This window comes from Tamandua tetradactyla, chromosome 5 (genome assembly GCF_023851605.1).
Source record: "Tamandua tetradactyla isolate mTamTet1 chromosome 5, mTamTet1.pri, whole genome shotgun sequence".
Lineage (NCBI taxonomy): Eukaryota > Metazoa > Chordata > Mammalia > Pilosa > Myrmecophagidae > Tamandua > Tamandua tetradactyla.
The window spans coordinates 44,811,222-44,835,372 of NC_135331.1; the positions used below are offsets into that span (position 1 = coordinate 44,811,222).

The 24,151-nt window shown below is 38.1% G+C and overlaps 1 protein-coding gene and 1 pseudogene across 3 annotated transcripts in view; one reads left to right on the plus strand and one right to left on the minus strand.

Moving 5' to 3' along the window:
• MED12L (mediator complex subunit 12L) overlaps positions 1-24,151 on the plus strand; it is a 371,061-nt gene that overhangs the window by 173,250 nt on the left and 173,660 nt on the right. The window lies entirely within an intron of this gene.
• On the minus strand, positions 978-3,784 carry LOC143682159 (transmembrane protein 59 pseudogene; annotated as a pseudogene).

Genomic DNA, 24,151 nt, shown 5'->3' on the forward strand with positions numbered 1-24,151 from the left:
TGCCATAATAAAAAGGAGGGGGCCTAGATAATGAGTATCCAGTAGACCAGAGAGAAAGTCTGTTGCAGTTAAATTTGCTCAGCAGGAAAGATGTGGACAGCATAAATACCCATCAGTAATGACTGTCCATTGGTTGGTAGAGCACATTTGTGTTGCCATGTCCCTTTGCAAACATTTATAATTGATCAGAGCCCTTTTCCCTGTGCCCCTCCCCCCTCCCCAGTCCTTCCCTAGGAGTTCTCAGGCCTTCTATCAGAGGTGGCCCTGGAGATGAAATCTTCAACCATCCTTAGCTAGAGTTTCATCCAGGGCAAATGAAGGAAAAGTAGTCTACATCAGCTCTAGGCAAAGTCAGGGTTAGATTAATCTGCGATTCATTGCAGTTAATGTTATGTAACATGGTATTTAGAGTTAAATTTGGGTATGAAAAGTCCGTTCTTCCTCCTAGCACCCTTGTTACCTTGGTCTAGTTATGTAATCTCTCAAAATACCTGTTTCTCCATCTATGAAGAGGGTCTAATACCACTTACCTCATTAAGATTGTTGCAAGGATTAAATGAAATAATGTGTATTTTCTTGCTGTGGCACCCTGCCAAAGAATGTGGTCCACAGATGCTAGGGGCCCCTGGTAATATTATTACAGGCTAATTGTTGCTTTAAACGTTGCTCGAAATCATATTATTGTTGAATATATGGTAGATAGAAATACAGTGCTGTGCCTTCCAGTTTTAGTAAATGTTGATTTTAATAGAAAAATCCAAATTTGAGTAGGCCTTTGTCTCACTCACTAGGCATGGGAAAGCACTGTCAAATGACATGGCCATATATGACCTTGGGAGAGTATTTCTATATTATAAACATAACATCAGGAGAAAATAAGCCTTCATGTGCCCGGGGCACATACAATGGAGTGCTTCTCAAAAATACTTTTTTGTCCCAGCACTCCTGAGGTAGTATGAGGTGTTCTCATGAGTGGTTTAGTCTTTGACCTCCTTTGATGCCTTGGTGAGGAAGCGTTGGAGAGACACGTCCAAAATCAAATTATAGCTGTTGTACTCTTTTCCGCCCTCTGGACTCTCTGTACTCTGCAGGGAATGTGAACAGCATGCTCCCTTTTTCTTGAGTGTTGCCAACCTGAGATGCTTCTTATGGTTCCGCTGTTTCTTCTTAATGTAGACAAAGTGCATGCTCTGCATGTATTGCCAGAAAATACACCAGACTGTCCATCTACAGGAAATACTGAAGCTTATTTTGTGAACAACATTATTTAGCAACACGGAGATAATTGTCCCTTGCATTTTGAGGAGTAGGAGATACTAAATGATGCTAAAGGCAGAAATCCTTTCCTTTCCTTATGGGATGAGAACAAAAGCTCACACAAGCAGAGCATTTTGTAAATATTTTATTAGCTCAGCTGACTTGTTATTAATCCATTCTGCTTTTTTTTTTTTTGGTGGAAAATGACAGCAGGTTTTTTTTTATTTGTTTAATGTGCCACGGGGAGAATGTTTGTATTTGCTAAATAATCTCCTGACATTTAACAAATCAAATAGCACTTAAGTCCATATATGAAGTATGTGTGGTTTGCTGGGAGTTGAATGCTTACCCTGTATTAGAGGCAGTTCGCTTTAAAAGCACGAAAACCAGAAAGCAGCACATGATACAGCTGCTTCTGAAATAAAAGAAATGGAAGTGGATTTTAAAAAGGAAGTGGTGCAGAAATTGTGGACATTTTAGATCCTATCAGTTTTCTCATAACAGTATGGAATGAAGTGACCTTGCCTGGAAGGCTTTTTTCCATAGTCTCTTTTTCTGTAGCTCATATTCTTTTTTTTTAACTTCCATTTAATCTCCTTTTACTCTATGCCAGTTGGATGTTGTAGTTAGTCTAAATATTTACAGGGTCTTACCCCTGCATATTTATCTTTAAGACAGTTGTTGTTCTCCAGTCCTGGGGATGTGAGAGGCCGTTGTGTCTGAGTGGCTGAGAGCACGGTCTCCAGAATAGATTGCTTTGGTTAGAAAAGTGGCTCAGTTACTTACTAGCTATATATTCAATATATATAATACTAAGCCCTATATTCAATAAAACCATTTTTAAAAGGTCTATCAGAAATGAAATTAAGGTGTCTATTATTACACTTTACATTAAAAAAAAAAAAAGCTCCCATTTCTCAATGAGCAAGATTCACTTTCATAGGTCGAGGCTCTGCTTCTTCATGATCTTCAGTTTTAGATCTAACCCCCACAAGAGAAGAAGCTGGATATCTGTTTAACTTCTGTTCATTCACAAATTCCCCGTCGCTGTAGATACTCAGCTTCTCAGGGGGAACACACTGCTCCCCAGCGGTAGCAGCAGTCACACAGCAGATCTGGGGCAGTACCATCACCAGGAGGACAAGGCTAGTGGTTAAAATCCACCCAGAAGTAAGAGAGAGGCATCTTAAGAAGCCATCATCACTTTCTCCATCTTCAAGAATAGCTCCTATGTGCTTGTGAACTTCTCATTGGCAGATAGGACATTTTGCTTAGAGGATTCTTTCAAATCTGCAGGCTCCTGCTCCACCTGTGGTGCATACTGAATTTCTGGCTTAGACTGGCATGTAACTATCTTTCCATCATCACCTTGAGCTGAGAAGTCCAGGGAGAGGTTATGAAGCTTTGTGCAGAGTCATCATGTCACTCCAGAATGGCTTCCCCAGAGTAAGAGGGAAGAGGAGAAGCATCAGGGGCATGAATTGTTCTTTTCTCAGTGCAGCGAATGGCAGCTGATTCTGGCACCCGAGATGGCAAGCATAGTGCTCATCAGATGGAGAATATGCTTCTGTAAATGCAGGTTCACATTCCGACGTGCTTTGATTTAAATCAGTTCCATCGTGCACACGCTGACAAATTGGAAACAGCCTGCAGCCTCTCTGACATGCATGTAACTCTGAGATAGGTGTGCAAAGGGTAGGTAGGTCGACTTACAGGCTCGGTGGCAAGATGCTGCATTCCCCAAGGCTGAGTCAGACACTTCAGCTGAAGCTGCTCCCGAGCCTCCAGCCAGGGCCACGGTCAGCAGCAGTAGCAGCGGGAGCCCCAGCTGGGCCCTGACCCAGAGGCCCCCTCAGTGCTGCCATTTTGTTCCCTCTGCTCACATCTATTTTAAATCTGGTTTGAGGACTAAATCAATGCTTGGCACATAGAAGAACAGAATAAAAGTTTACTGCCATCAGTATTATTTTCCATATGGAGAACTAAAAAAAGAAAGTGAGGAGGGTTTGCATCATGGGTATTGCTTGCTATCTGTAAAAGGTAATATAATTACTTGGAGAAAACATGGTTTTGAAATGAATTTTGAATATAGAATTAAGAACCTATATTTTATAGCCCTTTTCCTCCACTCCATGTTCTTCTAAGTATCTTCTAGATCATTTGAAGTATTTCTATCACCTTCACACAAATTCTCATGTTCGTAGTTTCTCACACCCTTCCCATATTACATGTGTGATTAACACTTGCTGCTTCCTTTCTCTCCTTTCTTCTCTAACTTTTTCTTAGGGCATTTTGGTGGGGGCATCACATTTCATGCTTTTTTCCATATGAGTATCCCATTATTGCAGCACTATTTGGTTTTTTTGGAAGGGCATGGGCCAGGAATTGAACCCTGGTCTCCTGCATAGCAGGCGAGAATCCCACCACTGAGCTACCCATGCGCCACCCTACCCTCCACCACTTGCTTTTTGCAAGGTCCTGCAATGTTTTTTAAAAACCTTTGTCCAGAGTCTGGTTTTAGAAGCATGGTCTAAAACTGTGTGACTGTGTATGTGTGGTGTTTTGTTTTGTTTTGCTTTATTTTTGAGCATTGGTCTAATGGAACCAATTTTTTTTTCCTATGGAAATTGTAAACTGATGCCCAATAGATAAAATAGATGAAAGTATTTCTTTAAATGAAGGTGGAAATACAGGTGGAGAAAGCCTACTTGCTCAATCTCTAGTTTGTTGCACCATGCTGTGTTTATGATTCACTAGGGCTAATGGATGCAATTTGAAAAATATTTTTCTATAATAAGCCTGTCACAAGTACAATCACTGGCCTCAAGGGTTTAGTAATTCAAGCCAATTGACTGACATGTATATAAAAGTCAACATGGAAATAATAGGTAAGGCAGACTGTTGCTGATTGGACACGTCCCTTTCCTTTAGGAAGTTTCAGTATCAGAACATGTAAAAGACATCATTGAAATAACCAATTAATTCAAGCCTGTGTTTCCCCCTGGTCTTCTGGTACAGAGGCACTTTATCTGTGTGTTTGTGTGTGTGTGTGTGTGTGTACTCAATCACAGTGTCTTTATTTCAACCTCCTAAGCCACTTCCTGGAACAATCTGAGAATATGAACAAATATTTAAAAATATTTAAGACTGTGACAACCCTATATGGAATCTGGACTATATATTCTGTGTTACATTTGGGCACCTATCCTGCAGCCCCTTTTTGTGATTTAGTTGGAGTATGTGATTTATCACTTATGCACTTGAGGCATTTCTGAGAAATGAATGCCTCAAGTGTGCAAGTGCCTAGAATAGAATATAGATATAATCATTAAATCAAATCCATTTATCCACCCTGGAGGTATATGTGTGAGAGTTGACATTTAATTTAGTCACTAAAATGTTTGGGTTTTCTTTGACTGACAGTGTTTTCCCATTTTATAGGTGCTGATTATGTGTGTATGGGTGAAATTTATAAGAGTTAAATCTTTCTATTGATGAAGATATGTATTTTCCTAAGTGATATATGCAACTCTGTATTAGTAATAAATGATTTATCAAAATGAAAAGGCATTTAGAGGGCGGGCCATGGTGGCTCAGCAGGCAGAGTTCTCGCCTGCCATGCTGGAGACCTGGGTTTGATTCCCGGTGGCTGCCCATGAAAAAAAAAAAAAAAAGAAATTTAGGAACTAACTTTAAATATACTTTAAGAAAGAGAAACATTTCTTACTGCGTGGATGAAAGGATCACCTAAGATGGCATTTCTACATTTTTAACCGTTTTTGTTTGATTAGTTATGCAGTGGTAGGTCATAAATGCAGGACTCTCCTTGAGAATAGTGCCCTCTGTGACATGCTGTGACCATCTGGCTTCTCTTCAAAAGTAGGCAGTCATTTTGAGTTGTGATCCATTTTTCTTCAGGTCTTTAATTTTGAGGAGAAACCTTCTAATCTAAGGTGCATAGCCTCAGAAAATGCTTTTGAAGAAGTCTCATTTACCAAGGAAATTTGCATATGTTAACCTTATATTTTATTACTCGGTTTCAGAGCACTTTTAAGAGAGAGAAAAGGACGTTATTAATAATTGTCCTGGGGTACATGAGTGACTCAGTGGTAGAATGCTTGCCTTCCATGCAGGAGACCAGGTTTGGTTCTTGGACCATGCACACTGCCTCCCCCCCCCCCCCCCAAAAAAAAATTACCCTAGCACAATACGAGTGAACTCAGGCTGTCCTGGGCATAGCAAGACCTATGTTCACCTTAAGTGAGGGTAATACAGATAGACTCTCGTCAGTCAGAGTAGAATTTTCTAATACCTAAAACCTTTTGAAAGCTCAATTCTTCACATTAAATGAGACTCATGAAAGACAAGGTTCGCTTTTGTTTCTCCTTGTTAACTGAGTACTATTCTGTGACAGATGATTGAACATCTGTTTATTGAGCATCTACTATACATAAATACCCTATGCATGTCTTTTTTTTTCATCAAGCACTTAAAATATCTCATTGCATTTCCAAGGAAAAGTTTGGCTTGTATTTCCTGCTCCAGTGCATTCTTTTCCTGCCCTGTTTATTCTGTTTTAATTTTGATTCTTTCATGACGTCTTTTTACTATGTTATTCCATCCTGTTCTCTCCCTTCTGTAATGCCTATGTTTTTAATTCTAAATTATTTAGAACCAAATCCCTTTTTGTATTTTGTGATAAATATTCTTGTTATGTCATGGGATTTGTAAGCAATCTAAAGGGGAAGATTGGGTCATTTTCTTTTTTTGGTATCCCAGCTCTGTGGTAGGGCTTGTTGTATCAATGGATGGGATTAGGAAAGTAATTGCTGAGGATAGTGTAGCAGAGAATGAGTGTAGTGTAGTTGGAAAAGAACAAGGGCTAGTTAAACTCATGAACATGATGTTTCAAAGTGGAGAAAGGAGCCACAAAGTCATCTTATCAACCTAATGAAACTGTGTGAGCTCTCCTTTAGAAGTGACTATCACCAGAGCACCTTACTAAGACTCACTTATATTCACCTTTCATTTCCTTCTTAACCTAGCTCTAGTAACGTTTTTTTTTTTTTTTTTTTTAATTTACATTGGCAGGCACCAGGAACCGAACCCGGGTCTCCGGCATGGCAGGTGCGAACTCCGCCTGCTGAGCCACCGTGGCCTGCCCTAGTAACATCTTTTTAAAACCAGATTTTAGTAACAATTTATATAACTACAACTCAGTAATGAACTCTGTTCCTTGATCGCTTCCTTGGAGTATGTAGGCCTTAGGATTTAGTCTTTAAAAAAATAATAACTTTCATTTGTCTTAACAAATAAATATGAATGCTGAATCATTAAACTGATATCTCTTTTAGTCTCCAGTATCTTAGAGCAGCTAGAAGTAAAGACCTAAAATTGTGAAATTGTCTCCCATACCAAACTCTGAAGTCTGTTCTACAACTTACTGTTGTGCTGTATTTTAAAATTTATTGCTTTTTTTAATGTTATTTTTCATCAAAAAGAAAAAAAAGTTAATTGTGATGATAAGTATTTATTCCTTCTAACCTTCTGTATTCTGGAGCAGCTAGGAGGAAAAATCTGAGAAGATCATGCAGTAAGTAGCCCATGACAAACTCTGGAATCTGTTCTGTAATTACTTTTTCAACAGTGCTTTGAAAACTATTGCTTTTTTCTTTCTTTGCTTTGTATATGTGTTATAGTATACAATAAAAAAGTAAAAAACAAAAAAAAAGTAATCCCTAATAAATAGATAAATAAATAAAAGTGACAGCAACCATTTTTCATAGTCAGAGTACCATTCCTGCTTTAGTTGTATTCATATGAAACTATACCTCAAGGTAAGGCAACCCCACTGGGTACTGTCTTTCACTCTGAAGGGGTAATGTCTGTTACGTTGGCCTTTCAGTTTTCGTCTCTGCAGGCTGAGCTCCTTGAAGCTGTGGATTGCATTTTGGCCCTTCTCTGTCTGTGTCGCAGAACAAACATGGCCTGTGCATCCCAATGTGCTCAATAACTGAACTTCTTGGGTTTTGATTATTTGGGGGGACAAACACCATGATCTTTAGAGTCATGTTTTATTAATGCCTTTAACTCTGAAACAAGAAGTAGAATTTTCCAAACTTTGTTATATTCTTCTCCACCCTTTTTTTTGAAAATGCCTGTTACATGAGAAAGATTGGGGAGTTGTCCTACATGGGCCAAAAAAAAAAAAAGTTGGGAGTATACTCATAGCCAGTTACCATTTTATAAAAAAAAAATAACTGGTTTCCAGTCTAATCTAATTGGATGTGAGGAATTTGAAAAATGTTTGCTAAATTGAGTTGAATTGATAGTAAAGTGTAGTCATCCTAGAAATGTGGAAGTGATGAAGGGGATGGTGACAAAGGTGCCAAACTAAATAGCCACCACTTTTTTCCTAAGTAGATAATTCACTGGCATGTGATTGAGAAATGGCAATTAGGTTTTTTAAGTTACTTTCATTGGGGAGGCTGGTTGTTTAGCCTCAGAAAAAAGCTAAATTAACCCCTAATTCCTCTAGCCAGTGGATCTAAATGTGTGGTTCCTGGGCCAGCAGCATCCGCATTGTCAGAGAACTTGCTAGAAATGCAAACTCTCAAAGCCCACCCCAGACCCACCCCTGAAATAGAAACTCTGGCAATGGATCCCAGGGATATGTGTTTCAACAAGCATATTAAAGTTTGAGATCTATGCTTTAAATCATTAATTTTAACAACTTTGTGTTGTGAACTCCTTTGAGAATTTGATGAAAACCAGGAAGCTAGAAAAATGCACACATTTTATACAACAGCAGGGATTTCTCGGAACCCAAGATTAAGTACCCTGATAGAAACTAAGCACTTTAACCTTTTCAAACACATTCCTGTTACAATTATTCGATTTCAAGTTACGTCAATGATTGTTTTGAGAATTCGATTATCATTCATTTCCGGTAGTGTGAGTAGTTCTTGACTATGTTTTACCCCCAGTTCTGTGAATATCTCCAGAATCAGTGTTAACGCTGGACCCCATGGTGAATGTAGTTGTCCGCCTGTGGGTGGCCCCGCCTATTGCAGTACTGACCACCTTGATGTGATGGAGGCCTCTGGGGGTCCCCCCTGCCAGCCAACGTGGAGGGGATTTGGTAGAACCAGTTGTGCTTTAAACAACTTAAAGGGTTTTTTTTTTTTTTTTTCGGTTGCTTTGTGTTTTTTTGGTCCCCACTTAACTAAGGCATGCATGGCAATGTAGACAGAAAGAAGATGATAAAGGTTACTGGCAAATCTGTCCATGTTATTTTGTCGTAATCTGCCTTAGAAATATGGGCTTAGGTTTCATTTTAAATTGACTAACACTGTATCCTCTGTGTTAAATATTTGTAAACTGGTGAAACCAGGTGGGAATGTGCAGATACGCAGGGTTCACAATTTATGAACAGTCAGGGCGGACAGAGTTATTATGGGTCACTGAGGCTTTAAATAACATTTGTTTGTAAGGTTGACTTGTACGTTGGTCTTGAGTTTAATGCCAATTTGGGTCATATCAACTTTCCAGAATGTCATGAGTTTTGCATTTTTCATCATTAATTTAATTTTCCTTAAAATTGTTTCCCAGAACACCAAGCAGAATTGAGTTTTTCTTTAATGTTATTTGAAAGAAAGAATCCAAGAACAAATTGATTTAATGTAGTCAGTAAATAAGGATTCATTCTTGAGAGATAAACAAAGCACGGAGGTTAAGAATGTGGACCTCGCTGTTCAAATCACTCTGGGATTTATTGGGGCATCTCTTCTGGGATTCATCGGGGCATGCACTTCTGTACAATTGCAGATCAACTACTGAGTTTAGGTTTGAATTTCTGTGAGATACAATACAGGCAGTAAAAGAAGATTTCAATAAAAGTTGTTAGGCAATTTCCTCTTCTTAAATTGACAAAAATATATTTCTCTTGCCCCCATGAGAAGAGCTCACTTCTTCAATTTTTAGGACACCATTTCCAAGAATTGCTAATTTTATCCTCAGTGATCTCAGGACTCTTCCTGATGCCTCACCAAACAAGTGCTTTCAGAATAAGGGGAACAGTTACAGCAGTGGTGCTGAAGACTGAAAATCATCCTCAGAACACAACAAAAAGTGTTGAGGGGAATGTGGGAGGGACTGAGGAAATTGGAGCATAGAGATGTTGATAATGGTAAAAAGTAAATAAAAATGAAAAAGAAGGCATTGATCTTCTCGTCCAACTCCTCAAACTTGTCTCACCCATTCCCATCTCGGAAACTGAGCATTTGCTTTTCTCTTCCTTTGCTTTTTCTCCTTTCATTTAGGTCTCTCTCTGGTTTCTCATCTCCAGTGTGCTCTTTGCTGATAGTCCCATCTGAGGGACGCTCCCCATTATGTCCGACCGTCTCTCTCAACCCCCAAGGTTGCTTAATCATTCTCCAGTACAAACCGACTTGTTATGCTGTGTTATCTATTTGTTCATTGCATGTCTTTCCTCAAGAATACATGTTTGAAATCAGTGCTTTAATTTGCTAAGGCTGCTGAAATGTAATACAGCAGAGATGGATTAGCTTTTACAAAGGGGATTTACTTAGTTACAACTTTACTAAATAAGACAGCTGTCTTTCATTTGAGTTTCTCTGTCACATGAGAAGGCACACAGAGATGACTTCTGCTGGGCCTCTCTCCTGGCTTCTGAGTTCAAATGGCTTTCCCTGGGGCACTTCCTTTTTGTATCTCCAAATGTGTAGGTCTGTGTCAGCCCTGCGTGCTGGGCTACTGACCTGCTGACCTGTGATGAGGTGTGCTGAGCTACTTCTCTCTCTTCCTATGCCTCTTAAGCCTTTAGCTAATTAAATTAAAATGTCAGTCATTGTGGAAGCATTCCTCTTAGCCAACACAGATGTGATCAGCCATAGATGAATTTCACATGCTGATGATTTAAGTCCACAACAGTGTAACAACTAGGCACCATCACCTGGCCAAGTTGACACCTGAACCTAACTAGCTACTACAGTCCGGTGCTTTGTCTTTTTCACTGCTGAAACTCAGTCTATAAATATTTTTTGAACTAATGAAGGAAAAAAGGAATAAGGGAAGTGGGTGCTTGTAGAATAAAATGTATAATGCTGTATTTTGAGACTTAAACCTGACGATCACAGAAGCTAAGGGTAGTTCTTTTAACTTTTGGAAGTCAAAGAGACTGGAGAAATTGTCAGCCTTTCAGGTTTTTTTTCTTTTCCCAACGTAGGCATAAAGGTTCGGAGAATTTTTCAAAATGCACGCGTACTGTGGATTGATTTTTTTTCTTTAAGCATCATCTTCTGATTTTTGTTTTACTTTGGTTTTTGTATTTCATGAAAGCACTTCTAAGTCTTCATCCTAAGTCTTCCCAAATGCCTACTCCCACCTTCCCCACAACCCCCTGGCCACCAGAATCAGTGATAACCAGGTTTTAGTACATTTGGGATTCCTCCCTAGGGGAATAGGATACAGTTGGCTTATCTTAAGAGCACCCTCTCCATAAGGAAGCATCTTAGCAGGATTTTCAAACTGCTTCTTGCCTGCTTCTGGGTGGCCTCAGAAGTCTTCCAGGACCACTTCTCAGGAGGCTGATGGCGTTCCCACTACTGCATTCTCAACAGAAGCCTTTGTCTGTCTTACCTATTGGGCTTCCCTGTAAGATTTCACTTAAATGGAAGTTTCTCCTGACAAACAAGAAAGTTGGAATGTGCCTGAGTTAGAAGGGACTTTGTTCTTTCTCAGGGAATGATGAAAAGGGGTTGAAATAGAGTCCTGTGGCCTTGAGAATTGAAGTTACCAGGCAAAGGCAAAGGATGGTCTATTTTGGGTGAGTTTGACTGTTCCGATCCAAGGAGACCTTTGGTTATTGTCTGTGTCTTGAATTTGCTCACTTATGGGAGTATCTGAGCCACTGGTTTCACTTCTGCGTGGCACTGGACATGGGTTTCCTTGGCTTTTGTGCCTTCTCACTTTCCCTGTTTCATTTTCTCTTTCTCCTTAGTGCTTCTGTTTTGTGATAGCATTACATGGAAACTTTATGCTAGTGGTTATTCTTGGTCTGTGAGTTTGGGGAAGGTACATCTGATTTCTGTTAAATAATGTGGTTTCCTTTCATGGCTTCCATTTCCAAGACATACAGATTCCAATGTTAAAATGACAGCATGAACTTATCAAAGTCAGAATGTGAGCAAATTTGTGGAATATTTAAATCCTTTTACTGTATGTATCTGGAAACCCCAAACACAAACTTTTTAGGATTAACATCACAGTGCCACCCAGATGGAAAGCACTTTGCTTAACATTACACACAGTTGGCTAGATATTGTTAAAATTATGTTTGCACAAAAGCACTTGTTGCGTTATACTTTAATCTTTTTTTGTCATTGCATTTCTGACTTTGATGTTAGCGTTAGCCATAAGAGATTGGAGAGGGAAGTTGTGTGTGTGCACACTGTTATTTCTTATGTATTTTTTTAGCAGTTTGAAGATTTTAAATAAATGAATAACTGAAAGAGTAAGCGATGAGAAAATCAGTGGATTGGAATGCTTTCCATAGAAGAAAACCTTTTGGACATGGTGGCATGGCACAGGGAAAAATAAAATATGTACACATGGGCAATTGGTAAGGAGTAAGTTGAGAAAAAAGAGAAAGAAAGGAAGAAAGAAAGAAGCAGAAGACATTCATTGTATGGAGGAAAAACTACCCACTCCTAGGAACGAAGTGGTATGCTCTCATGCCCAGCATGCCATAGGATTTTGTAACTTTTATAAACACCCTCCTCAGTTGAAGTTGATTCAGTCTCCCCTGGAATGCTATCAATGTAATTTTTTTTCTTTTTTGGCGTGGGCAGGCTCTGGGAATCAAACCTGGGTCACTGGCATGGCAGGCAAGAATTCTGCCACTGAGCCACTGTTGTACTGCTCATCTATCAATGTAATTTAAAATGGATTCAGGGAATATTTAGATTTACTTCATCACCAGCATTGATAAATGACATCTATACTATAAACTACTAGAGACCCTTTTAAAATTTAATACTGTCTGGGCAGCTCATTCTAGAGTGCATTTCTTGCTTGCTAAAGTTCCTTATATTCTTTAAATGAAAAGTTTGTTTTATTTGTTCATTTGTTTTTGGCATGTGCAGGCTCTGGGAATCAAATCCCAGTCTCAGGCATTTCAGGCGAGAATTCTACCACTGAGCAACCCCTGCACTGCCCTTGATTATTATTGAAACTACTAACTTCATTACTTCTTGGAGTTTGTATTGCTTAAGGCAATATCTTTACTGAAAGTTTTTTGCTTCACTTATTCTTTTGACTTTAGATTGTGGAATGGATGATACATTTAGAAAGACATAAGAATAATGGAGTGCTTTTAAGGAACCGGTGATTGAATTACTTGATGAGAAAAGGAGTATAAGTACATAATTTAACCAAATTCAAGTAGTTAGACACAAATCCTCTTTTTCTCTTTAAAACAAAACCATACTATATTTATATGGCACTTTCTTTTTTTTTTTTTAACCCTAAAGTTTAAGCAAGTACTATCTCTAAGAAATGTTAGCCTGTGAATTCAGAGGTAATCCTTCAAAACAAAGAGTACAAGCAAGCTACAAATTAGTGTCTACTTGTTTAGATGTAAAGGTTTCCTATGGCAGTTCCCCAGTTGTTGTGTATAAAGGTCAGCACTAAGGACAATAGAGTAAGAAGTGAAGCTTGCGAAGCAGAGAATGTTTTGGCTCAATAATAACAAGGAAGCATCTGTCATAATATAGTTCTTCAGAAAGTTTCTTCATTTCTTAGCCTGTGAATTATGTTTTTCAACTGCATTGCTAAATGCTTGCAAAATGCTCTTTTATCTTAGTTAATTTATCAATTTTTCCAAACCTCAATAAGTGAGAAAGAATAGTTTTACTCTTCGCAGTGCTGTGCTTTCTTAGTCAAATCTCAAGGAATATTCTATTTTAAGATGCATTGGCTATAATCTTTATCTAAGTAGCAGGAATGACATGTTTTAGGAAGAAATATTAATATTTTAAAAAGTCATCTAATCACATAAAATGCCATTTTTTTGTTATAAAAATGTCATTTGAAAGTAATATTTTTAACATTATTTATTCTAAAATCAGTTTCAGTAGAGCTAGTGCAAACACTGCCTGTTTTATGGGACCTAATTTATTAAAGAGGATTCAGAGTCTGTGCTGAAGACATGGTAATTGTCCTGATGTATAGTCAAGAATAAGAAAACATTGTGAGCAAACTATTCTCCATTTTCTGTGCTGGGTTAAATTGTCTTCAGAAACAGACACTTTGGGAAAACCCTACCCTAGTCAAAGGCTTATTCCTAGGGCAGGACCATAACATAAATTCAAAAGGATGCTGCTAGGTGGTTCCATTGGGTCTGATTCCTGACTGCATTCCTTTTAGTAGGTTTTCTAATCCAGGATATTACTGAATTCTTAACACAGCCCTTCCACAATGTTTCTTACAGCTTGCTGGGAATTCATAGATGAGTCGGCAGGGTTTACAGAGTCCTCTGCAGAGAGGCATTTCCAGATGAACTGAAGGAGGCAGAGTCATGGAAGATGGAGCATACACCTAAGCCTCTAGAGGAAAATAGATTATCTTCCCAACCTTGGCTAGGCAGAGACTTCTTAGGACAAAAACACTAACCATAAAACAAAATATTAACAGATTGGACTTGATCAAAATTTAAAACTTCTGTTTCTCATAAATGGAAGGGAAGTCAGAGATTGGGAGAGGATTTTCATAATACATATTTCTGTTGAAACACTCAGAACATCTTAAAGAAATCTCATAACTCTAAAAAGATAACACAATAAAAAAATGGCTAAAGACTTGAGCAGACCAAGTCACACAGGCAGATATTTGGCCAAGGAGCACATGAAAAATCCTGGGCATTATTAGTGAACAGGGACATGGAAATTAAAATGGCAATGAGATACTACTTAGTACCTACTAGAATAGCTTCAAAGAAAAATAAAGACCGATGATACCAAGAGTTGACAAGGAAATGGAACACTGCTAGTTGGAATATGAAATAGTAAATCTACTTTGGAAACTGTATGGTAACATCAAGTTCAACATATATCTACCTCATGACTAGTAATTTCTGTTTATGTGTTTACCCAAGAGAAAATAAAGCCTATGTTCATGAAAAGACTTGTACTGGAATGTTCATGACAGCTTTATTCATAATAGCCCCAAATTGGTCACAACACAAATATATATCAGCAAATTAAATAGGTAAAGAAATTGTGGCATGCTTATAGAAGAGAATACTACCAGATGATCAAATAGAATGAACTACTGATCTGTGCAACAGTATGAGTACATTCAAGACATGATATTGAACAAAAGAAGCCAGGCACAAAAGAATATAAACTGTGTGATTCCATTTAAGTGCAGTTGGAGAACAGGGAAAGCTAAGCTCTGGTTATAGAAATGAGGAATGCGGATGACTGTGACTGGACAGGAGCTCAAGGGAACGTTTTGGTATGATGGAAATATTATTTATCTTAATTGAAGTGGTGATCACATGATATCAAAACTCACTGAATTGTACGTTTGAAATCTGTTCTTTGTATTATTGCAGGTAAATTATTCCACATTTTAAAATGAGTGAGAAAGGGTACACAGGAGGTTCAGTGGTAGAATGCTTGCCTTCCATGTGGGTGACCTGGGTTCGATTCCCAGACCATGCACCCCCCAAAAAAAAGTGAGAAAAAGAGAAGGTGTAAAACCTGCCCTTGAAACAGTGAGGAGCTTGAGCAGACATGAGGCAGATCGAAATTTATATTTAAAATAAGATGAGATGGCAGGGAGTATACACCTCAGGAGCTCTCACATGAAACAGGAAAAAGGCTTTCTGGGCAAGAGATGGTTTTGTAGTGGTTTGAAGAAGGAAAGACATAAAGGTTATCAGAGATAGATTGGGAGTTGGAGGCAAAGTATTACACGTAATGTCAGAGTCTCAGATCAAGGGATCAAGATAATTAAAAACAGGTCATGTTTTAGGATCAATAAACATATCAATAAGTTGTTTCCTTGCTTAGTGTATCATGTTCTATCCCTGTGTGATTTGTATTGTTTTCTTTTAAGACTCACCTTAATTCTGCTTTCTCCCTTCCCTAGATGCTCTACCACATAGTTTTCTTTCCTTTTTCAGAGCTCTATTTTAACTCAGTGTAACACTTAATTTTTCCAAGATTATATCTTTGTGTATTAAATATGTATTTTGGAAAGTGCCTCCTAAGGGAAGTTGTTTTGTTCTTCAGTGCTCCAAGTGAGACTGGGGCGAACAGTCAGAGGTTAGCTAGTTACTTTAGATGGAGGTTTGATGTGTGGGACGGGATAACTATTTGAGTATGGATTTGCTACATTAATTATATGCTGTATGTTTTTACGTATGAGTGGTAATAACTGTAATTTTTTGACTTGAGTGTTAATAGGTATAATTTTTTTTTTTAACTGCAGACTACGTACCAGGTATTATAACCCTCGCAGTAATTCTTCTAGGTAGATATTTTTACAGGGGTGTAAACTGAGCAGTTAAGTGACAAGAACTTTGAGTACTTAACATTTGGCTTGTGATTTTCTTCTCATCATACCATTGCATTAGTTGATGAAGAAGAAGACGCGGATGGTGATGACGGCAAGAAACACTGAGCTCTTCTAACATGGCAGTCATGATGCTGAGCGTTTTACGTGTGTGAATTAAGTCTTTGTGACTCAGTGAAGAAACTGAGGCAGAGAATCGTTAAGTACCTTTATCATGGTCAGAGGCAGGGTAAGATTTGAAACTAGCCTAATTCCTTAACTAGCTTGGGTTTCTAAGCGTAAAGATTGGCTGATTTTCTTGGTAAGCACGTGTTGGGATGGAAATGGATTTAGATAAAAGGCTCGTAATGCAGATTGTTGTTTCTAAGATGTGTTTGTTTTTCAAGTTAACATGCTCTTTTCATCCATCCATAAAATATTATGCAGTCATTTACTTACTAGACTAAGAAATAGTCTGTTCTTCTGACTCTAAGAGTCAGAAGGTTAAGAGTCTAGGTTTAGGTCTGGATTTCTTTATTCATATTGCTTCTCACATGTTTTGAAATGCTCACACTGCTTGAAATAAGCTGGGAAATGGAAAATGCCTGTCCCTGTGCTAAAGTTGTGGTTTATGGAGGAAACGCAGTGCAGAACTCCAGCCAGCAGACCCATGCTCAGAAAAAGACCTTGCTACCACACTGAGAGTAGGCAGTGTGAGCTTTATGTAGTTGAAGTTAAAATATGTAATTTCGGGGAGGTATTCATCTTTTTCTAAAAATGTTTCCAACTTAACCTGTTTTTCTGTTTAACCAAAACCAACTACCTGCCTCAGTGGCCCTAGCTATAAGGAAAGCTAATGTGTTCAAACTCTTCATAGACTCAGTAATAACAGACAGGTGGTACTTTTAGAGGTATTTAAAGTGTGGAAAGAGGCAGTGAGGGTGTTAGATCCTTGTTCCAAAGCATAGATGGGTAAAGGTCCGGGAGAGAGAGAGAGTGTGAAAGAGGTTATCATAGGAAGGACCAACTGCTAGGACATTTAATTGAATTTTGTATTGTTTTCAATATTCTGTTTTTGTCATCAATGCATGAAGGGCTTTCAGGTTCGAGCAGGATTAGGATTAAATCAGTACATATTGACTGGCTTCTGATGAGAGTAGAATTCCATCCAAATCTCTGTAAAGAACCTAAAAATGTAATCTAGTATGTTATAATACATCCAGAGAAATTGTCATGATGAATAACTGCCATTTCCTTGGGAGGTAAGGGTGAAGGTGTAAATGTTGTCTATATGCTTACTATAATAAGCCCCGTGAGATATGGGGCCGGAGTATCCTAGCATCTAGAACTGTGGCTCTCACTTGGTAAGGTTGAATGAATGAATGAAGTAGCCTAGAATAAAAAAGGGGATTTCATTAGTCTTTTATAACAGGATGGAATGTTCTTTAGTTGAAGTCTCCTGTGAGCTCTTTTACTAACCCTTGACCTCAGGGCTGGACTCACTGGGAAGTATGGGTAAGTGGTGCTTTCCAGCTATTTGTCTCTTCCACTATAACAGAAAAGTTGGCACATTTCAAACTCTGATAGGTGAGACTTGATAGAGTCTTGAATGAGATGAGAATAACTCTTTGTGGTCCTGTAATATCAAGGATCAGATTCTTTTTCCAAATGACCACATTAAAGTACAGTCCCCTTGGCGCTAAACCTGAGCAGCCAAGTAGCTGATCTTTTCCTTTTTTTTTTTTTGATTTTTTTGACTTCAATAGCAGATGTTAGATAATTAGGTAGAAGCCACCACCCCTCTCTGGCTGTTTTCTTATCTGAAAGATGAAGGGGTTAGGGCAGATAATATCTAAGGCTTTGATGATTTTCAGAAGCAACAGATGGGAGACTTCAGGGAAGAATAAAAAGTCAGTAATTTAATTTACGCTGAGTGAAGAGCCCGATTTCAAAGCAATCAAAAATTGATCAAATCCCAAACGCATATGAGCAATATTTCACTTTGAATTTAAAAGAACAAGGGAATTGAGAAGCTTTGTGGCAAACTTGATTCTTCTGTGAATATACCCATGTTATTTGAATTAAAAAATGAGATTAATAAATTACTTACTGGGTCTGTAATTTTCCAGGGTGTGCTTGTCAGGAAAAAAAATGCAAAAAAACAAACAAAAGCCTCCCTGTAAAGAGGAGCCAGAAGATTTAATAAGGAGTATATAAAGGAGCTAGACAGATATTTGATCTCTCATGCTACTCAGGAAGCTGGATTTTAAGACTAGATCTTACGTGGTTTCTTGGTGGGCACTGTTTGATGAAGAGAAGCTACCGGGTTAGCTATTCTAGCCATGCTGCTAGATGTTTTAGGAAGGGATGCCCCTTTTTCTCATTCAGGTGGCTCTGTTATCACAGAGAAGCAGCCTGGAAACTGGTTTAGGTTCCAAACAGTAGATAGATTCTTTACCAAGGAAACCTCTTTTTTATCATCCAGTCTGAACTGTACAAGTAAGTGTAAATTGTACTCTCTAGACCACGGGAGAGTATGATAGAAAGGGGGCACTATTTACTATGATACCCAGTGTACACTGGATCTCAAAATCACCTGGAGGGCTTGTTAAAGCACACATCGCTGGCCTCTACCCCAAAGATTTTTTTTTCTTTTTACATTTAATATTTGTGTATTTTATTATATGTGAATTCACATCAAAAGAAAAAAGCTCTGTTAACATATGTTGAACTCTAGTTATATGCATGCTATAGTACTTAGGTGGAAATGTAATCATGTCTGCAGTTTACTTTGAAAGGCATCAAAAATAGGCTAAATTGATGGATAAAGAGATGGATATGAAAGAATAAAAGAAAGGTGGTGGGTAATGGGTGTCCACTGTATAATTCTTTGAACTTTATTATATGTCTGAATTTTGTTCATAATTTTGCGGCCCAAATGTGAAAGTTGATGTTTTCCAATATCAGCTCTGTCGTGTCCTGTATTGGCTTTCAATCTTCACTCCCGATGTGTGCAAGTTCCAATTTGCACTCTTACCTGATAATTACCTCTCTGAAACGAAAGTCCCCAAGCTAAAATCCAAATAAACACAAAATAATTCACGGATGTAAGTGACACTTGTGGTCCCATTTAATTACGAGATGATAATACTCCTGTCCCCAAAAAGACTATTTGGAGGCTCTGGTTTTGTGCCTTCCTTTTTACCAGGTAAAATAACAGGTGCAAAACAATTCAACTGCGATCGCTGTTAGGATAAGATGAGTTAAAAAAAGCAAGGTCCACTGGTGTATGCTAAAATTGGTAAGCAAAAAGGTGAAAACAGGATATACCTCAAAGTATCTGTCCCAGTGTAGTTATTAATTATAAAGTGAAAAGTAGTTACTTTACAGTGGAAAAACTGTGCAGACATGACCCTAACCAAGTGATAAAACATATTGATGTCATATATCCCCTGATATAAGGACACACAACTTCTGGGGTATTCTTACTAAAAATTCATAATAACTTGATTCTTCTCAACAGTAGCAAGCCCAGACTGAGGGAACATCCCACATAACAACTGCACAATACTCTTCAAAAGTAGCAAGATCATGAAAGAGAAGGAGAAACTGAGGAATCCTCACAGATTGGAGGAGAAAAAGGAGAGGTGACAATTAAATGCAATGTGGGATTCTACAGTTGGTCCTGATCAGAAAAGGATGTTAGTGGAAAAACTGGTGAAATCTCTATGAATTCTGCAGTTTAGTTACTAGTATTGTATCATTGTTAATTTCCTACTTTTGTCAGTTGTTTTACGGTTGAATGTGATAACATTAGGGGAAGCTGGTGAAGGCTATATAAGAGCTCTTTGTACATTTCTCTATTTCTTCTCCCAGTTCTTTTTTTTTTTTTTAATACAGTTTTATTGAGAAGCACTCACACACCATACAGATCATCTGAAGTATACAATCGCTGGCTCACAGTATCATCATGTAGCTGTACATGCACCCCCATGATCAATTTTGAAACATTTTCATTACTCCAGAAAGGAAATAAAAAATAAATAAATAAAACCCCAATCCTGCCATACCCCTTATCCCCCCTCCCAATTGATTGATAATATTGATGTTGTACATTTGTTAACTGTTAATAAAGGAATATTAAGATATTACTGTTAACCATAGTCCATAATTTGCAATAGGTACATTTTATGCCATGTATCCACCTACTGTTATTTTTTTGATATTTGTTCCCTCTATTATTTATTTATTTTTAATCCGTGTGTTATACTCATCTGCCCATACTGTACATAAAAGGAGCATCAGGTACAAGGTTTTCACAATCACACAAGTCACATTGTGAAAGCTGTACCATTACACAATCATCTCCAAGAAGCATGGCTACTGAAACACAGCTCTACAGTTTTAGGTACTTCCCCTAGCCTCTTTAATATACCTTCAATTAAAAAGGGGAAATCTGTATAATGCCTAAGAATAACCTCCAGGATACCCTCTTGACTCTGTTTGAAATATCTTAGCCATTGACACTTTATTTTATCTCATTTCTCTCTTCCCCCTTATAGTCAAGAAGGTTTTCTCAATGCCTTGATGCTGAGTCCCAGCTCATTCTACGATTTCTGTCCTATGTTGCCAGGGAGGTTTACACCCCTGGGAATCATGTCCCATGTAGAGAGGGGGAGGGCAATGAGCTCACTTGCCTTGTTGGCTGAGAGATAGGCCACATCTGAGCAACAAAAGAGGTTCTCTGGGGGTGACTCTTAGGCCTAATTTTAAGTAGGCTTAGCCTATCCTTTGCGGGGATAAGTGTGATATGAACAAACCCCAAGATTGAGGTCTCGGTCTATTGATTTGGTTGTCCCTACTGCTTGCAAGAATATCAGGAATTCTCCAAATGGGGAAGTTGAATTTTCCCCCCTTTTCACCATTCCCCCAAGGGGACTTTGCAAATACTTCTTTAGCCTTGTTCAAATCACTCTGGGATTTATCTGGGCGTCACAAAGGACAAACCTACAACATCTCATGCCCTATTCAGGGCTCCATGTATTTATGGTGTTCAATTAACCTGTCCTTTTAAGTTACATTAGGAGAATGTGGTAGTCAAAATATAAATTTTGTACCAAATAAACAGTTTTTTCTGTAGCCTCACACAGAAGTTGAAGTTTTAAAATATGAATGGCCATCTCTTTTCAACATCCTGCATATTGACCTTCCTTTGTTCTCCCTCATGCAAAAACATTTTTTGATTTGCGCATTTAGTCTGTATCATTGTACATTCTAGGCATTCCTAGATTGTACCACCAGACACAAGGTTCTCACAGTCACACAGTCACATTGTAAATGTTATATTTTTATACAATCAGCTTCAGGAATCTAAGCTACTGGAATGTACCTCACAGTTTCAGTTGCTTCCCTCCATCCACTTCAATATACCATGAACTAAAAAGGGGGTATCTATGTACTGCATAAGATTAACCTCCAGGAAATCCTCCTGACTCTGTTTGAAATCTCTGAGCCACTGAAACTTTATTCTCATTTCTCTTTTCCCCCTTTTGGTCAAGAAGGCATTCTCAATCTCTTGATGCTGGGTCCTGGCTTATCCCAGGCTTTCTGTCCCATGTTGCCAGGGAGATTTGCACCCCACCCCCAGAGTTTTTGATTCACTAGGCAAGGGGTCAAGAATTTTCATGTCTGATAAATTCCTTGGATGGCACTGATACAGCTGGTTGGGGGCACCACACTTTGAGAATCTGTGCTCTACCTAAACAGGCTTGGTGCTCTTGTACTGATGATGTAATTACAAGAAACTCTTTGTTGGCTGTCCTCCTTTGCTAGACAACATGCTGCAGGTGAGGATGCTCATGAAAAAGATGTCAGCATGAACTTGCATGGGCTTCAGCCTGTGTCTCCTCGGACTGGTATGTTCTCAGTATTCCAGAGACTGCTCCAGCTAAGGGCTGAGGCAGCTCAGTTGCTACCAGGCTGTACCATAATTTACAAAGAAAGTGTTGAAACTAAGTAGAATAAACAGGTTGAGTTTTGGTTTGTCAGAGCGGAACCGTGGTTAGGGAAGCCTTAACACCTAAATGCAATCTAAACATTTTATGGAGTGAACATTGTTTTGGGGAGCAATATTCCTCTATTCAGCAGTTGAATTCAGAAGCATCTTAGGTCTAAAGGGGTAAAATAATACCTTATTCCCGCCCTCCTTATCTTCCTTCCTTATTTGTTTATTTATTTATGATAAAGAGTAATATGCTTAACCATGTGGTGATAATATAGTACGTTTCATTTAAGCATTCCTCTGTTATTTTGTCTCCTGTTGGTAGACAGTTTTATTGGTAAGGCAAATGCAAATGAGATAGGAATCTGTAGATCAGTGGTTGTCAAGGTGTGGATTCCAGATCATCAGTATTGGCATCACCAGGTGATTTGTAGAAATGCAGATTCTTAAGCCCCATCCCATATATACCGACTCATAAACTCGGGATATGAGATCCAGGCTTGTGTTTTAACAAATCCTCCTGGTGATTCTGATTGGGCTAAAGTTTGAGAAGTGCTGTTGTAGATAGTTTTATGTAATTTAGCTCACCTGTCTGTCTAATACCTGTATTCATCTATGGAGATACGGAAAAATCTGAATTATGTTTTCCAGTGGCTTGATATATAATTACACATATAACTTTTAATGAAATTAGTCTGTAATTATAGTAATAATGATGATGTCAGTACACATTTACTGAACACTTCCTATATATTACTGTGTTTAAGATTTAGAAGTATAATCTCATTTAATCCTGGCAGTGGTCTTGCACTGATGTTAACACAGTTTTACAGATAAGGGAAGGGAGGGGAGAGGGCTGAGAGAGCTTGTCACGCTGGCTCTTAAGGGAGGACCTAAACAGTATCTTGCTTCCTAGATTAACCATTAGCTGTTGTAAAGTTATTTTTTTCACCAATTCTCTTGGCTTTAAGGAACTTTCTTTTTTTTTTTTTTTGGTCCTGCCTACTCTTCCTAGTTTTCCCTGTTTAACTAAAGGTGTCAAGTTTAATTAGAATTTTGTGGCCTTGGCCGGGATAATTGAACTCTCTGTACCTGCTTTCTCAATTGTGTGTCGGGCCCTATAACACCTCAGTGAATGATGTTCTTTTCTCACACTCCAGTCACTTCCCTTTCATGGGTCTTCACGTTTTGAGGACTCCCGTAACCCCCTCACTTCGTCCTTACTAAACAGACACGTCAGTATATAGTTTGTATTTGTGTCTGCGTATACTTGTATGTGTGTATATGTATATTTATAAATGTTAGAGTATGAAGATTAACGTCTGCACGAATCATAAATAATATATTTTGTTTTGATATTTTATGTTCTTATATCCAGTGTTTAAAATTCCCAATGATATCTAGGTTTTTTAATGCTGATAAACAGTTTTTCAAAAGTCTGTATGCTTAAAAGGATGAATATGCTATTTATTTTTGTACCCAGTGTGATCTTTGATTCATTTTCTTCATAGGATTAGTTGTCCTTCTTTAACAAAATAATTTCTAGACTAGATGGATTGCAGGAGATCAGTTGTATATATTGACAGTGAGGGTGTATGCTAATTCCTCTATGTATAATTTAAATGTAAAATATTTAAAGTATTTTAAATAACTTAGCTGATTAATGATAAACCATAAACGAATAACATATAAACTCATTTTTGCTACTTATAGTATAGGTATTTTCATGGCTTATAAGCCTCTTTAAAGGCAAATAAATACTTTATTCGATTTTAGTAGGGTTAGTTTAGCCCAACAATTACAAAGATAATAGCTTTTACCTATATAAGTGTATGTATAAATAGAATACCGTGTATTTATGCACACATGCAGTTGTAAACCAAACCATATATTCAGACTGATATAAGCAATATTGTAATGGATTTTGCAATTTTGAAATGCAATTTTGACCACATTTATAAGCCTTTGAAATGTTCCACGGTGAATACCTTTTAAACAATTTCTTTATCATTTTTCATTCATCACAGATAAATTTTGATAGGCACAATTTAAAATTCTAGATAGTTGTCAATGAGAAAACTTCAGTTTTGGACTCCAGAATCAGCAGTGGCAAATCTGCTAACAAGTCAGCTAATGATAGTTCCCAACAATAAGTAACTGAGAAAAGGGCGAATAGGAACAGTGCAGTGTTGCTGCCCAGCTCAGAAATCGCTTCTTCTGCCCTTAATACCATCTACACACACTCGGATTATTTTGTGGAAAAGTTGTTTTCTTACCTGCTTCTTGCCCTTCGTCTGTGACTCAAACAGTATT